Source organism: Suncus etruscus, chromosome 14 (genome assembly GCF_024139225.1).
Source record: "Suncus etruscus isolate mSunEtr1 chromosome 14, mSunEtr1.pri.cur, whole genome shotgun sequence".
Lineage (NCBI taxonomy): Eukaryota > Metazoa > Chordata > Mammalia > Eulipotyphla > Soricidae > Suncus > Suncus etruscus.
The window spans coordinates 50,401,305-50,413,902 of NC_064861.1; positions in this window are offsets into that span (position 1 = coordinate 50,401,305).

Genomic DNA, 12,598 nt, shown 5'->3' on the forward strand with positions numbered 1-12,598 from the left:
GGATCTGCTGCATGCAAGGCAAACACCCTACCACTGTACTATCTTCTCCGGCCCCCCCCCCCCATTCAATTTTGTTGAGTTTTTTTTATCATGGTGTAAATATAAAGAATTTTAAAAGTTTAGGATCATATTTGTTATTTTATTAACCATTGATAGAGAATAATTTTTTTATTTTGGGGCCACATCCAGTAGTATTCAGGGCTTATTCCTGGCTCTGCACTCAGGGATAACCTCAGGTGGGCTTAGGCAGGTTCAGGGGACCTTATCGTGTGCTGGAGATCAAACCAGTCAGCTTTGTACAAGACAAGTGTCCTACACACTATACTATTGCTCCAACCTCCAGATAAGTATTTTAATATAACCCCTGGAAAGCCAGGATATCAAAGTTGCACTTCTTTCAATCACACTTGAATCTTCTTGCTAATCAAAGTGTTCTGAATTACCACCATGAAATATTTGGTATCTACCAAATAGCTTTTTCTTCATAGTTTTGTTTTATAGTATGACTTTGGGTGCTTTTTTGGAGGGGGAGTCCTAAAGGATTGCTCAGGAAGTCCAGGATCACTTGGCCAATTGGGTGAGATAGTTCAATAAAAGGGTCCAAAGATGTGGCCCTATTCAGGCCCAGCAGTGTTGGGAACACAGGGCTACTCTAGCATGGTTCAGGGGGAGCATGCAATGTTAGGAATTGAACTTAGGGCCTCTGTATGCAAGTCGTGTACTCTAATCCATTGAACTGTATCCCTGGCTCCTTTTTTTCTTTCATTCTTAAATTGTTCTATTAGTACAATTATACATAACTGAAGATTCAACAATAGTGTTAATGTTTTAGAGTAAATACTACAGTTACAACATGAAATTGCACTGTTTTTCAAAGGACTCCTAATATATGATGAATAAAATCACTATAAAATTTCTCTGAGTTTTGAGCCTGCTGACAATTAGAAAATAACGGAATCTGTAAGACCTTAGTGATGTGGTAGAATCTTTATTACTTAAGATGCATTTATTACTCAACCAAGGTGGAAAGTTAAAAATAAATATGAAGACTGAAAAGCAATATAAATATCCTGTTATTACTCAGCTGGCCAAATGCAGTACAGTATGATCCTTTAAATAACTCAGTTAGGGTCAAGGAGCTGCATAAAAGGACTGGGGTACATATTTTGCATGCGGCAGACCAGGGTTCAATCCCTACTACATCATGGTTCCCCAAGAACTTTCATGAAGTAATCCCAAACACTTCACTAGAGTAGTTACTGAGCACAGGCAGGTGTCTGCAAAACCATATATACATACATGGTTTGATTTATGTTCTGCATGTTATTATATTATGTATTTATATATTAAGTTAGGACTAATAATAGATAATCACAAATTCAGTTATCACAAATAATTCTAGTAAAATAATAGATGTATAAACATATGTTAATAACTTTGACTATTTGGACTGGAGATAAAGCAGAGGTGTTAAGGTATTTGCTTTGCAAACAGCTACCCTGATTGAATTTCTGACAACACACATTATTCCTTGAGCACAGATGAGCACAGAGCCAAGAGAAAACCCTGAGCACCACTAAATATGGCCCAAAAAGCCAAAATTTCAGCATTTAGGATAAATATTATTTTTGGGGGGGCTGCACCCGGCAGTGCTCAGGGGTTACTCCTGGCTGTCTGCTCAGAAATAGCTCCTGGCAGGCACAGGGGACCATATGGGACAACAGGATTCGAACCAACCACCTTTGGATTGGCTGCTTGCAAGGCAAACGCTGCTGTGCTATCTCTCCGGAACCTAGGATAAATATTATTATAAAAAATAGGGGGCTGGAGAGATAGCATGGAGGTAAAGCGTTTGCCTTTCATGCAAAAGGTCATCGGTTCGAATCCCAGCGTCCCATATGGTCCCCTGTGCCTGCCAGGAGCAATTTCTGAGCATGGAGCCAGGAGTAACCCCTGAGCACTGCCGGGTGTAACCCAAAAACCACAAAAAAAAAAAAAAATAGATACAATAAATATAAAGTATGGGATAAAAATAAATTCCAATTAGATCCTCAACAACAATTTAAAATATCGCAAATAAACTTTCAAAATAAAGACACTGCTGGGGGCTAGAGGAGATAGGGCATGACATGGTCAACCTGGGTTTGATCTCCAGATCCTCTAATGGTTCCCCAAGTCTGCCAGGTGTCCAAGAACTAAGCCATAAGTAAGCCCTAAGCACCAATGGGTCTGGCCCAAAAGCAAACAAAAAAGAAGAGACAGTATATTTCTTTTGTCTTAATAACCACAAAACCTTGCAAAGTTCAAGAGAAATTAGACAAAAGTGACCAAAATATTGTCTAAATATCACACATGTAGAAAATGTTCTATACAAGTCATAGAAGTATTTGAAAATCCTTTAACAAAACATTAAAATTGCTATTTATTTTTAAAAAAATGATTGGCAAAGGAAACAAAGAATGGATTCACCTTAGTAAAGTTCATTCCAGTCACAAGGAATAACCCTAAAAATTCCATAATATTGCAAATAAATGACAAGTCAAAGAAATAAAATTTTAAACAAATATAAATGTTAAAAAAGAAAATTTTAAATATTCAACCTGCTAGTTTCTTCATAGAAAGATTGTAAGCTAAAATTCAATTTCTTTAATAGATAGTACCTTGTTCCAATGATCTATTTTTACTTTAATTAGCTATCTTTTTTCTTGAATTAGATATCTTGCAGAATAAATTTGTTAAGGTCATGTAAGTTGCTGATTTTATTGGCACCTAAAGTGTTCATAATAATTTCTCGTTAGCCTTATTTATATCAATAGAAACTGCAACTATAGCATCTGTCTCAATCTTGATATTCATAGTTTGTCTTGTATCTCTTTTTTCCCTATTAGTCTTACTAGATGTTTTTTCAATTTTATTGATCTATTATCCTCTAGTCTTCTGCTCCAAAATTCATTTTTTCGTTCTGATCTTTATTAAGTCCTGTTTTCTGCATACTTTGGGTTTAATTTATCATCCTCCCATTCTTTTTTTTTTTTTTTTTTTGACACACCTATGCTTTGGGCTTACTCTTGGCTCTAAATCAGGAATCACTCTTGGCTGGGCTTTGATAACATATATAGTACCAGAAATCAAATCCAAGAGGGCCGTGAGGAGCAAGGCAAGGACTTTATCCAATGTACTATCTCTCCAATCAAATGTTTGCTTGGCCACACCCAGTGGTTCTCAGGGATTACTCCTTGCTCTGCTTATAGCTTTCTTTGGGAGAATTATCAGAACTAGGGATAGGTTAGCAGATTGCAAGCAGAAGTCTTAATTCCAGTATTATATTTCTGGCATCTCATTAATTCTTGGATTTTGTCCCACACCCAGTAATACTCCCAAGCTACTCCTATCTTGGTGTTTAGGCAATTTGTGGGGGGGAGCACACCTGGCAATCTGAAGGGACTACTCCAAGATTTGTGGTCAGGAGTGACCCTATGAGGTACTCAGGAGACCATATCTAGTGCCACAGACTCAAACTAGAGTCACAGCTGATGTGGCTGCAAGCAAGACTATTTATCCAGCCCCTCAGGGGTCATTCTTGGTAGTGCTCAACAACTCACTATGCTGAGGATTAAACCTAGAACTCTCTAATGCAAAACAATTGCTCCAGTCCATTGAGCCATCTATCTGGCTCTTCTTCAACTCACTTAGATGAAAAGCATTTATTTTTCTCATTTAGCCATTTGGTGCTCTATTCCCTTCTCTAAGGACTGTTTAGCAGCATGTTACAACTTCGAGTACATTATATTTTCAATAGAAAAATTTTTTTTTAAGATTTATCTCTTTCCTTTGGAGTCACAAAGGACTGACTCAGCAGTGCTCAGGACTTAATTCCTGATTCTGTGCTCAGGGATCACTTCTTTTTCTTATTATTAATATCTTTATTTAAACATCTTGATTACAAATATGATTGTAGTTGGGTTTCAGTCATGTAAAGAACATGACTTCATCAGTGCAACATTCCCATCACCAATGTCCCAAATCTCCCTCCTCCCCACCTTACCCCTGCTTGTACTCTAGACAGGCTTTCTACTTCCCTCATTCATTCAGAATGTAAAATATTTTTTAAGAGTTGGAATGAAAGTACAGCCGGTAAGGCACTTGCCTTGCATGTGGCCAAACCAATCAATCCCGCGTGGTCTCCCAAGCTCCACAGGAGTGATCCCTGAACACAGAGCCATGAGTAAGCTTCACTAGGTTGGTCCAAAAACAAACAAAATTAAATAATTTTAAATAGTCAAATATTTTCTAAACTTCTGTTTATATCCACAGTGATTTAGAGGTGGATTTATCTTAACTCTTCTGACCCATAAAAATTTAGAAGTGTGTTATTTTGTTTCCATGTTTTCAGAATTTTCTATATATCTTATTTTCTAGTTTATAATGTGATATCATTATTATTAGAGAACATATTTTGCATGGTTTAGCATTTTTAATAAATTTACTATGTATTCATGGACTAGAACATATGCTTGAATTTGTATTACACACATAGAAAAGAAAATATTCTATAGCTATCATTTAGATTATAGTCGTTCTAAAGTCATTTTTTATTTTGTTTTGTTTTTGGACCCCATCCAGTGATGCTCACAGGTTACTCCTGGCTATGCACTCAGAAATCACTCCTGGTTTGGGGGACCATATGGGATGCCAGGGAATCGAACTGCTGTCCGTTCTAGGTTAGTGCATAGCAAGGTAAATGCCCTACTGCTTTGCCACTGCTTCAGCCCCTAAAGTCAATTTTTATTTATTTTTCTTTATAATTATCTTATGGATAACTACACAAGGAGTATGAAAAACTTCCATAATTAAATTTGGAATTAAAAATTCCATCTTTATGGTTGAGAGATAGTACAGTGGTAGGGTGTTTGCCTTGCATGCATCCAACCCAGGAGGGACCCGGTTCAATTCCCGGCATCCCATATGGTCCCCTGAGCCTGTCAGAAGTGATTTCTGAGTGCAGAGCCAGGAGTGGTCCCTGAGTTCTACTGGGTGTGACTCAAAAACCAATAAATCAATAAAAAATAAAGTTAAAAAAATCATCATTAAAATTGTGAATTACTCCTTTAATTTTTAGATGTTATTTTTTTTAAATTTAGACACTAATTTACAAACTGTTAATAGCAGAATTTCATATATGAAACATTATGTCATCACTTTCTCAATCAGCGTATCTGTTTACCTCTACCCTGTCCCCCCGCAACTCCCTTCCTACGGTAAGTTTCCTACAAAAGACCAGTCCCCATTTTCCATTGCCATTGGGCATGTGTTATTCTCTGACTCTCCTATTCTTTATATTCAGAATATGAGAGAAATCATACTGTGTCTGTCTCTTCTTCTAACCTCACTCAGCATGATACCCTCCAGATCCATCCATATAATAGCATATTACATGATTTCATTTTTTTCTCATAGCCGAGTAGGAGATTCAGTTGTGTATATGAAATCATAGTGGTGCTTAGGGGACCATATATAATGCAAAGAATAAAACCAGGGTGAAAATTATAGATGTGAAATTATCATAGAGGTCACCTAAGCTCAATAAACCAAACCAACAATAAAAAGCTCAATTAATAACAGACAATGTAGGGGCCGGCATGGTGGCGCTAGAGGTAAGGTGTCTGCCTTGCCAGCGCTAGCCTAGGACAGACCAGGTTCATTCCCCCGATGTCCCATATGGTCCCCCAAGCCAGGAGCGACTCTGAGCGCATAGTCAGGAGTAACCACTGAGCATTACCGGGTGTGGCCCAAAAACAAAAACAAACAAACAAACAAACAAAAAATAACAGACAGTGTAGTAAACCTTCAGACAACAAGGACTCCATTTCAAGATATGTTCATTTTCACAAATTTTCTTTTAGTGGTTTCTTTTTTGGTAATTCCCTGGCCATCTAGTTGTACCAAGCAATATTAAATTATCATACCTGCCACAGGACAGAATTAGGGGATGGTGGGAAATTAAGGACAAAAGTAGAGAGAATGTTACACTGGTGGTAAGATTTGTGTTAGAACATTAAATGCCAGAAATAACTGTACTGTGAGTAACTTTATAAGCCATGGTGTTTATATAGAGAAATTTATTCAATTCTAAAAACAAAAACCAGGGTGAGCCATTTTGCAAAGCAAGTGCCTTATCCCTATACTATCCCTCCAGCTCCTTATCTTGGTTTAATTATTCCATTACTTTATTCTTTTCTCTTTAACATGGACTTTGAGAAGTTTAAATATGATTGACCTCAGTATAGTTTCCTTCAAACATTGTGCTTGGGGTTTGCTGTGGTCCCTGGTTTTACGGATATGCCCTTTACAACAAAATGTGAACATCTTTATCACCATTTGAGTATTTTTCTGCCCTTTCTGTAAGATCCCTGGCTATAAATATATTTTCCTGCTTTTAGTTATCTCTCACTGTAGTGATTCTCTTGTCCATTTTTAGCTTATTGACTCATTTCATAGTACTAAACTAATATAGTTCAAGTATACATCAGTGATTCTTAACATGTTCAGGAAGTTGTGAAACCATCATTACTATTTCATTGTATAGCATATTCAGTATCTCCCCCAATCTCATACTCTTTGCATTCGTTTTCTGTTGCTGCTGCAATAAGTTATCATACACAAAGCTGAAATCAAAGCATTGGCTAGCACATTCCTTTCTACATGTGCCCAGGGAAGATCCATGATTTTACCTTTTCTACCTTTAAAGGGCACCCATATTCACTGGCACATAGTCTCTAGCCTCCATATTCAGGTCCTATGATACCAGATGTCTCTACACACAGGTTTTTCTTCTGGTCAAACTGAAGATATTTCTCAATTTTAAGGGTACTTCTGAATATTAAAGAAGAGAGATTAGCACATTTATCTAAAATTCTCTATGCTTGATCACTCTACAAAGGCCCTTTGGTCATGTAAAGTAACAAACTAACATGCACTGAAGATTAAAAATTATGGCAATGTTTGAGGATCATTATCTGACTTCTATATATTGTTTCCCATCTTCTCTCTATTCCACTCTGGGCATTGACTTTGTTGTTGTACTTTTGCTATTCTTTACTTTAAATTTCATTCACATTTACATTTACATTTAATATAAATACAATTTTAAGGGACTAGGTACATGTCTGATGACACCAGAATAGGGAAAGTACCACACTGCCAGGCCAGGTACAAGTTATCAGGCCTGTACCACAAAGTTAAGTAGCACTCACATGCCACCCACCACTACCATCTTCATCACACACAAATATCTACTCTGGTATGCTTTGCCTGGCATGCTTCCCATCTCAGACAAATACTAATGAATGAGGCCTTTATAAAAAATGGAAGTAGGCACTATCTTGTCTTTTGTACTTGGCTTTCTTCACTTACATGTTTTCAGAAGTCCATTCATTTGGTACATTCTATTTCTTTTTTTAACTATTCTTCAGTGGTAGAGAGCATTACCTGTTAGTTCTCAAGGATCACCCTCCTCTGATGCTCAGCACTCACTCTTGACAGGGCACAGGGGACCATATGGGACATCAGGGGTGAACCAGAGCTGGCCACATGCAAAGCAAGAACCCTACCCACTATACTATAGTTCTAGCTCCTGAGAGATTAGTTCTTTACTTGAAGAGAGAATAAAGAAAAAAAAGTCATTTAAACAATAAAGTACATGGACTCTGGTACAAGGTGTGAATAGATTTGTGTCTTTTGTTGTTGCTTTGCTCTGAGGAGGTACTCTATACTTCTGCCTTATTCAAATAAATACTCTAATATCACTCTTCAGTTCGCTATTCAGGTAATTCAGATTTTGCACATAGAACATAGAAGAGGTGCCTGAAATTATATTCCTTCATTGAGGAAACCAAGGCCTAGGAAGAGGTCTAAAATTTTCCCAAGCTGGCTGGACCAAAATCAAAGGTTCTGCCTCTTATGTTCGTATTCAATGCTCTCTGTGGTGCTGTGGCATTATCTACTTTAGCAAAGTAATTATTTTCATTTAATTATGTATCTACACATATTGGGACTAAAGTTTTCCAACATCTTCTTTCAGTAGCTATACTGCATCAGTGCCCAATTTCTGGCTGTTACATTTCTAAGGAAGGGATGCTGCAAGCTGGAGAATATTAAAATAATCATAAAATACAAAGATAATCTATTTTGCATCAATAATAGGAAAAATTTACTACCTTTTTAAAATGTTTAGGTTTTAGGCCATACCCAGTGGTGCCCAGGGCTTATTTTTTGGTTGGCACTCAGGGATCACTCCTGGTGGTGCATAGGGTACGGTGTTGAAGATCAAGTCAGGGTCATCTATGTGCAAGGAAAGTGTCTTAACCACTGGACTATCACTCCAGTCCAATTTATTAGCTTTTAATTTATGATCCAATATAATAAATACCATAGAATTATAATTTAAAACTCATTTATGGGGCCCGGAGAGATAGCACAGCGGCGTTTGCCTTGCAAGCAGCCAATCCAGGACCAAAGGTGGTTGGTTCGAATCCCGGTTTCCCATATGGTCCCCCGTGCCTGCCAGGAGCTATTTCTGAGCAGACAGCCAGGAGTAACCCCTGAGCACCACCGGGTGTGACCCAAAAACCAAATAAAAAAACCAAAAAAAAAAAAAAAAAAACCTCATTTATAATTACCAATAACATTTGACTAAGTATTGCATAAAGTAAAATCTAAAATATTATAAATATAATTGTTTAAGTGTTATTTAAAAGGACAATTTATATTTTAGCATTGAACCTTGGCTTTTAGGGAGATGGCACAGGTAGCAGCAGAAAGACTACTGGTTGGGAATTTAGATTATAATGACCATCTTCATCACACAACTTATCAGCTGTCTAATCTTGAGTAAATCACTTGAACTTCTCTAAACTCACTTGAATTATGCATTAAATATAAATAGAAATCTTGGCTATTTCACAGGACTATGAGAAGACTCTCATAAAAGACTGTATGAGAGATTGTTATAATTCAAAGATCAGAGATTCTATGAACAATGATAACAGGGGACCATATAAGTTGTGTTCACTGGTGTAATTCCCTGGCCCTAAGAGAGACTGACTCAGAGGAAACCAACTATAAATATGTATTAAATGATGATGGTCTTATGACAATTATCCTATGGGGAACTGTTCATGGAAGATGAATAATAAAGTCAAGTGAACGGTGGAAAAGAATGACTAATGCCATACCTTTTTCTTAGAGCAGAAGCAGAGGTGATAGTATCAAGGAGGGATGATCAAATTGACCAATCACCAAATTTATCTTTGTTCTGTCCTTGCCTCATTCTTTCCATCTCTCAATTTGGTTTTCCATCATTGATATTTTTTTTAAAGATTGCCTTTGGGCATCCTAATCATAAGTCATCACACTTAGTGTTTTACTTGAGATCTAGGTCCTCTTATTGGGTATTAGTAACACTGCTATTTCCCATTTATATTGGCTCTAACTAATTTATAGTCTTTCTCACATCTTTTTTTTTGTTTGTTTGTTTATTTTTGGGTTTTTTTTGGTCACACCCAGAGGCACTCAGGGATTACTCCTGGCTGGCTCAAGGGACCAGATAGGATGCTGTGGATAGAACCCAGGTCGGACATGTGCAAGGCTATCTATCTGCTGTGCTATCTTTCTGACCCTTCCTCCCATCTTTTTATTTCCTCTTCTCATAGCCCTTTTCATTAGCTACAGTGACTAGGGCAAAAGATAGGCTGCAGGAAGATTGAGAAGTAAGTGCAGTTTTGTTTCTATCTACTTCAAGCTTTAAAGGATTCTAGTAGAAGTCCTATGGGGTAAGTGTCTGGTTGAAAGTACATTCTCTCTATCTCTCTCACTCGCTCTCTCTTAATTGCCCTTCTTTGGTTTTATAGATGTGTTTTATCACACACAGGAATTTTATAAAAATATTTTTCTCTGCCATAAAGGTCAGGGTTTCACATACCTTTGGGGAACAGATAACATGCCCAATGTCAGTTTAGCTGAAGAACCATGTTATCCTACTGGAACACCATGTTCTTGGTACTTGGCACATCTGAGAATACCTCAAGCCACGTGTAGCAGATGTAGACAGGTTGCAAATTTAAATCTGTCTAGACTGGTCAAATATTCTCAACCCTTGCCTGTTTGCCCATCCTCCTCCCCATCCCCAGTCATACTCCTAACAGCCACTTCAAAAATGGTTTTAACTGGATTCAGATAAGATTTATCTGAATGAGAACCTTTTTACAACTACATCAAAAGAAACCAACAGAAACCTTTCTATCTGTAAAGAGAATAATGATAATAAGACGTTTTGACCTTAAAGCTGACAGAAAACTTATGAGATAATGTCTGAAATATCTTTTGAACTGCATGTGTGAAAGGGTCTGCAGAGAGAGAAAATAGGATTAATAAGACAAGAAACCCTAGTGTCTGGAAATTTGTCTTTTAGACATAAAGTAACGTAGGGCTGAAGCGATAGTATAGTATAACAGGTTAGGAGCATGCCTTCCTCACAGCTAAGCACAGTTCAATCCCCAATTCCCCATTATCCCCTGAGCGCTTCCAGGAGTGATATTGAGCATCAGAACCAGGAGTTAAGTCCTGAACACCAGCAAATATAGCCCCTTTCCCAAAAATAAAAAGGAAGGTTGGTAGTTTATAATTATCTGATTATCTTACCTGTCAACTTCAGCCCAGGAAGGTTGAAAAGTACTATTATTCCCACCACAACAAATAAAAAACCATGGTTTCCATGATAGATTGTCCAAGAAAACTGCAAAAGGGACCATGGCCCTTGGGCAATGACTGCAGATTGAGCCAAGCTTTCAATTTCAGTTTCAGCTCTTGCTTACTTTTGTCAGCATGAAAGCATAAATCCTACCTGATCCCTCAATTCAAGCCAAATGCATCCCTGTAGGATCCTATTGCTCTCCCAAACTGAGAAAAATCACAGCACATACCCTTTGGGGTTCTTGAACCATGTACTGTTCACTCTTGAACTTGTACACTCTACAAATAATGTTTTCAACAAGTACCACAAAATGGACATCAATAATAGAAAAGCTTAACTCAATTTTACTTACAAGACTTCATTTACTCCATGCAAATTCCTTCATCTAAAATCCGAAACCTTTCTTCCCATGGCATCTTTTATCCCTAACTATTTTATAAACTCTACAAAGCAGCCAACAAGAAAAAAAAATAGCACAGAAATTTTTTATGTGAACTCCAAAAGTATTTAGCATATAGTCTTCTCACAAGTTTCTAAATACAAATAAACCATCCATTTGTGTAAATACAGTATTTTACTTTTCAGGACATTATTTGAAAACCAAATATATTACCTTCTTGAACTCATCCAATCTTAAGAGAAGCATGAACGGAAATATTTTTACTAGATATTAAAATCGATGAATTAGGGAACTAAGGACACTGAACCATACATGACTGTTGTGGATATATAAATACAAAAAATAATAATAAAAAAAAAAACAAGAAAGAGCATACAGCAATCTCACCTCAAAGAAATTTCAGTTCAAAAACTAGGGGAATAGCTCATGATAGAGCATCTGCCTTGCAAGCATGTGATTTGGGGCCCAATTCCTGGTACTGCCATATGCACAGAACCTGATCCCAGCAGTAAAGCTACCTAATGACCCTGCCATCACAAGCAATTTCAGGCTGCATCACAGTCAGGTATGTGAGAACCACAACAAAGGTAAGTGAATCCCTGTGGCTACCACTAAAATGATGTGAGCAACATGGCCAGGGAGTGTGCCTCCAGAAGGGCAGTTGTAAGAATGATGGTTTCCCACAAACACTATAAGAACACATGATCACCACAGCTAGATTGTGACCTCCAGCAAGCACCAGAGACAAAGGAGGACAGCATCACAGCCAAGTGATGCTCTCAGTCACTGCCACAACAGCAACAATCAATATAAAGGAAAAGGAAGGGAGGAAATATAATAAAATGACTTGAATAAAGAGGATTTTCAATTCGGGGGCCTATTTCTCAAATCATTGAGCAGCGAAGATACATTTAATTATATAACTGAACATTTTCAGGACCACTCCAGGCTTAACTAATTCAGAAATTCTAGAAATGGGACCAAGAATTTATATTTAGAAAATCTTCCAGGGGTTGGGGCCGGGCGGTGGCGCTGGAGGTAAGGTGCCTGCCTTGCCTGCGCTAGCCTAGGACGGACCGCGGTTCGATCCCCCGGCGTCCCATATGGTCCCCCAAGCCAGGAGCAACTTCTGAGCTCATAGCCAGGAGTAACCCCTGAGCGTCACAGGGTGTGGCCCAAAAATCAAAAACCAAAAAAAAAAAAAAAAAGAAAATCTTCCAGGGAAGGACCAGGGATATAGTGCTGCTTGCTTTGCATACGGGCAACCTGAGTTCAATCCCCAGCATCCTATATGGTCTCTGAGTACCACCAAGAGTGATTCCTGAATGCAGAGCTAGGAGCAACCCGAGTACTGCTGGGTATGACCCCAAACCAATAATACAAAACAACAAACAAAAAGTAACCCCCAGGAAAACCACTTTTTTGTTTGTTTTTGGGCCACATCCAGC